A 6,000-nucleotide genomic window follows, 5' to 3' on the forward strand; every position below is an offset into this window, starting at 1 on the left:
TGATTGGCAATTTGTCTTTTTAGATTTCCTTTCTAACTTCTGGCATTGACCCCTGCCACATTCTTTTCTCTTGGTCATCACTTAAGAACATTTTTTACTAACTACCTTTTCAGTCATTACACCAGTGGAGTGACCTTAGAAGCAGATTAACATGTGCCCAGCTCAGCACACATGTAATAATGTTATACTTTACAGCAAAACTCCTTATAAACTGAGGCCTACAGACTCAAGTAAGCTGTCAGATTTTTGTGATTTATTTAGAGAGAGATTTTCCATACAATTTACATTTCTTTGCTTCTGCAGTAAAGACAGTTTTTTTTTTATCTTTTTGTGCATCTCATACATTTTTTGCTTCAGTACTACTGCTGTATGCTCTCTGGAAGATAGTTAAATAGACAGACACTCATGCTAACATGGTCAAGCAAAACCCATTCTAGATTGAACTAGGGATAGAAATTTATCTCTGTGAGTATAGCATCAAGGTCTTATAAAGCTGTACTTGTCTCCCAGGCACAAAACCCATAATTAGACTTAGCACCAGATTTTGTGCTGTTGGGAAGAAAATAATGTTAATTCCAAGTAAGTACTGACAAGGATTGTGTACAAAATACCAAAGCAGCAGTATAAAAATATGATACCGCTTGTATAGGTAAAAGATTTGTCAGTTTTGATAATAAAATTTTGAGAGGTGATTACCCTTGTTAAATTATTTAAATGAATGGTTGCAAAGGGTGATCAATGAAGGTGCAGATGGGCTAAAACAGACCATATGTAAAGAAGACATTAGCCAAAGTAAAGAAACCAGAATTATGTAAGAAGTGGAAAATATTATCAGAGATAAACCCATTCTCTGAAAAAATAATAACAATCTAAACAGCACAGGAGAGTATGAAGTGAAGTACTTAACATGGCCAAGATCTTGAGTAATTTATAGTGGCAAACAAAATTTTAATCCCATAAGGTGCTGGAAAACATGAGATGAAAAGCATTAGGCTGTCAGAGTAGCGAATCTGCAGTCAAGGTCAATAACCACTTAGTGCTCAAACTGTGAAATGCTAGGAACATTCCATAAAGTACTAAGTGGCCAGCAGCAAAACATCACTGGGGCAGAAGCCAAGTTGTCAAATGAAACAGCAAGTATACAAGCCAACAAGAAAAGCATGAATCATGCATTACCAGAAATGTCTGGGATGTACAGATCTAAATATTACAAAAATGAATAAAGTAGCTTGGAGCAAGACATACTGAAAAAAATATGAATATGAAGTATAAAACATATATTATGTATAATGCAGTATGAAGTTAGTTACAAGTACTGTGATGGCTAGGCCTGTACAATGCAGGGTATATCATGCATCATTCTGATTATTCTTAAACTATAGCTTTCGCATTCTGACAGATGAATGAAATGGAAATTTGGGCCTTTTTTTGAAAAGGTCAAATTCAGCTGATAGGACAAGATGTTAAGTGACTGCGGCTTCCACCCACAAAGTACAAAGAATGCATGCAAAGAACATAAAAACATAATACTTACATACTACAATTAAACATAATTTGATTTTTACATAAAGTCAACACAAAAACAGAATTATAAAAAGATGGAAATTAATAAAACAACAAAAATATCAAACAAACAATAAATAAACTTAAACCAGTGCATATCCCTGGCTGAAATGTAACAATTCTGCTGAAGAGGATTCTATAAACAGAGAGATGGATTATGTGCTTTGATGAGTTTTCCTCCACGTGGTGGAAGATCTCTCTTTTCTCAGATGTACACTGCATTTTTATATAGTTTCACAAACTTAACCAATCAGGTATACTGTATGTTGTTTTTGCTTATCTATACCATATTCCTGTCAGAGTAACACATCAAACATTGCCCCAGTACAATTATAATTATTATGTTTAAATTTCCAAACCTCAGTGATAGTGCAAACTTCTACTATTGTAAATCCCTAATTATAGGAGCAGTGCCTTATGTTTTGCCACATATTTTATAACTCTGACCTTTAGCAAACAATCAATGCATTAACTGTCAAAAATATGGTCATGTTCACAAAATATAGCAGCACTCCAAACACTGTACTAACTGCTAGTATGTTCATAGATAAGAGCATTGCAGTAAACAATGACTGTAACAATGACTGTGACAAAATCGACTTTTGCAAATTCTCAAGTTGTGGCATTAGTTTAAATACAAAATACACTGTCCAGCATGCCATAAGACAAAACAGTAAAATTAACTGGTGAACTGCCTTCTGTAATGCACTTTCGGGCACTCTACTGATTTGCGATCATCCCCATGAACTGTTACTATAATTGAAGGCCTTCTAGGTTCTTCTGACACCTGTTTATTACTAGCCAGCAGAGCACAAAAGAGAAACAAACAAAATATAACCAAAGCTGTTAAAGCAGATCAAACATAATGTGTCACACAACAACAAGCAAAATATAATAAACAAACCTCCAATAAAAATACTGTATCCAAACATTTTCACTCCCGTAAGTGACTTATCAACAACGGTTTGTGCATCCTGGGCATGTCCAGGCATGGAATCAGACCAGGTTGGAAGTTGTACTGTGGAAGTTGACATCCTGGGCAGGTCTGATCGAGCTTGAAACTGTCTCAGCATGTTACAAAGGTGGCTTGCATACACCGATCCTGCTCATTTGGTTAATATAGATAGTCAGTCTGTATGTATAGTATCAGTAAAGAATAGTATCTGTAGCAATATAACAGTAAGTAAGCTTGATGCTATAGACGTTTTGGTGTCGTGCGATATGTCTCGTCAATTTCGTAACAGCCGCGATACATTCTGCTATATCTGTGATGAATATACACTTGCGCCTCAGAGACATTGAATGACTGCTCTTGTGAAGAAAGCTTATCATCTGTATTTCGGCTGCAAAATTGGTGACCAAGACAAGGAATGAGTGCCTCACATTTTGCTCTTCTCATTCTGAGAACCTGGCTCAGAGGCACTTGAAAGACAATGCCGTTTGCTGTTCCGATGATATGGCGAGAACAGAAAGACCATGTGACGAAGTGTTACTTCTGTTTGACTAATGTGTCTGGTTTCTCTGCCTAAAACAAGAAGTCAATTGAATATCCTAATCTGCCTTCAGCAATGAGACCTGTGCCACATGACGACATTCTTCCAATTCCGAAACCACCAGAGGATTGGACCTTAGATGAACTAGATCAAGAAACTGCAATGCAGGGTACTGACAGTGACATTGACCCGGATTTTGAACTATGCTCATCAGGCGATCCGCATCTGATAACAGTCTGAATTGAATGATTTGGTCAGAGATTTGGGTCTGTGAAAAGCAAAAGCCGAGCTGCTGGGTTCGAGACTGCAGGAATGGTGTTTGCTGTCACCAGGTACGAAAAATTCGGTGTTTCGAGGCCGACATCATGATATAACCAAATTTTTTGCACAAGTCAACAGTCTCTGTTTCTGTTGTGACATTGAAGGATTGTTTTTGGCCTTGAGTTGTGATCACAACCCGTAAGAGTTGCCTGAAAGCTGTTAAGCTACACAATGGCAACGTTTATCCTTCAGTACCTGTTGGCTATGCAGCACACATGAAAAAAACGTATGAGAATAAGGAACTGTTGCTGAAGCACGTCCAGTATAGCAGGTACAACTGGAATATCTGTGGAGATCTTAAAGTCGTTGCTCTGTTACTAAGACTGCAGCTCAGCTATACAGTACAAAGTACTGTTGTTTCATCTGTGAATGGGACAGCCGTGCCAAAGAGTCGCACTATTCTCGATAGAACTGGCCACTCCGTAAAAAGTTAGTTCCAGGACAGAAAAATGTGTTACATGAATCACATGTCAACCCAGCAAAGGTATTTTTGCCTCCTCTTCACATAAAACTGGGACTTATGAAGAATTTTGTAAAACCACTGAACAAGGAAGGCGAAAGATTTCGTTATTTAAGACAGATGTTCCCTAGAATAACTGATGCCAAGATCAAAGAGGGCATTTTTGTTGGCCCCCAGATCAGAAATGTTATGAGTGACAAGTGGTTTGAAGATCTGTTAGTTGAACCAGAAAAAATTGCCTGGAAAGCCTTCAAAGACGTTGTTGACAATTTTCTGGGCAATTGCAGAGCCCCAAACTGCATTCAGCTGGTGGACAAACTTCTCAAAGCATACAAGACAATGAAGTGCAACATGTCACTCAAGATTAATTTTCTCCACTCACACATGGACTTCTTCCCCGCAAATCTCGGCGCTGTCAGTGACGAACACGGTGAAAGGTTTCACCAGGACATTGCTACGATGGAGAAACGAGTAACAAGGCAACTGGAATACGTCAATGCTTGCTGAGTATCATTGGACACTGCAACATGATGCACCAGACATTGAATACGAAAGAAAATCAGAAGCAAAACACTTTTAATTCTGTTGAATTTAATAGCTTATACGAAACATAAACATGACTAAATATGTTATTGTCAGTAAACATATAAATGTCTATTTCTCAGAGTTCCTACGTGATACAGTAATACCAAAACTATATTAGCGCATACCCAGTAGGTACCTGTCACAGTCAGCAGAAACTTTTCAGGAAGCAAGACCTTTCAAAAAAATTGTTGTGTTGTGTAATCAGACCACAACAAGACATTCTGGGATGCCCAGAAATGTGTCTGCATGAATGATATTGTTTTACTTCTGGGATTTTAATATATTGGGGGAACCTTAAACGTGATAAGTTCAGTGTAACACATTGTGGCTTTGAGCCAGCATCAATAAAGATTATGGACATCTTCTGTGTTTTGTTTTTGTTTTTTGTTTTTTTGAAATCTTTCACCTTAACACTGGAGATGCCACATGGCATAGTGATCACAAAAGTGTGCCCAACATTAAAGAGGTGTCTGCAAACACCCACACATGTATTGTCTTTCTGAGACAGAAGCCAGTAACCACCATCAAATTGGAATTCCATAGAGCTACAAATAGGGCAATCTAATTGAACTTGTGCAACATCTCTGAGCCAAAATAACTGATAATAGACTTGCTGGTGGAACAAGCTGCCCATCTACCATTCTGCAAAGTTCCTCATCTTTAAAGAAACACCCTTGAGGAGTTCTGTCTTCCAAGAATACCTATATCTATATGTTTAGTCATGAAGTTTCGGTTCAGGGTTTTTTAATGGAATAAGACAACAACATGAATTGCATATTGTCCTGTAGTTCATGTCGCGGATGTCAACTCTTACTCTGCTAGCATGAAAGTTGTTCCCCTTTGTTACTCAGATTTGTACTCAGTGATTAATTGACTGTTCAGTGCTTGACTCAGGAGGGCTTGTAAGTGTTACCATGAATGTGTGTTAATCCTAATAAACCTATCAAGGATTGTGCGAGCAGACTATAATCCAGTGTTTTGGCACTGGCTAATGTGCTGATTTGAAACCATGCTACAGCAAATCAAGATGCACTTTAAAATCCAGGATTATGAAATCTGTTTTTCTGGAACAGACACGAGAAAATGACCTATTGTTGTCATACAAAGAAAACAATAATAAAACTGTAACAGCAATTCCAGATGTAATATGACAAGAAAGTATTTGTAAAATCTATACTAATAAAAGGCAAAGCCCTCACTGACTCACTGACTGACTGACTGACTCACTCACTCACTCACTCACTCACTCACTCATCACTAATTCTCCAACTTCCCGTGTAGGTAGAAGTCTGAAATTTGGCAGGCTCATTCCTTACAGCTTACTTACAAAAGTTAGGCAGGTTTTATTTCGAAATTCTACGCGTAATGGTCATAACTGGAACCTGTTTCACTGACTCATTCATCAGTAATTCTCCAACTTCCCGTGTAGGTAGAAGTCTGAAATTTGGCAGGCTCATTCCTTACAGCTTACTTACAAAAGTTAGGCAGGTTTCATTTCGAAATTCTACGTGTAATGGTCATAACTGGAACCTGTTTTTTGTCCATATACTCTAATGGAGGAGGCGGAGTCACGTATCG

This window comes from Erpetoichthys calabaricus, chromosome 5, assembly GCF_900747795.2.
Source record: "Erpetoichthys calabaricus chromosome 5, fErpCal1.3, whole genome shotgun sequence".
Taxonomy (NCBI): Eukaryota; Metazoa; Chordata; class Cladistia; order Polypteriformes; family Polypteridae; genus Erpetoichthys; species Erpetoichthys calabaricus.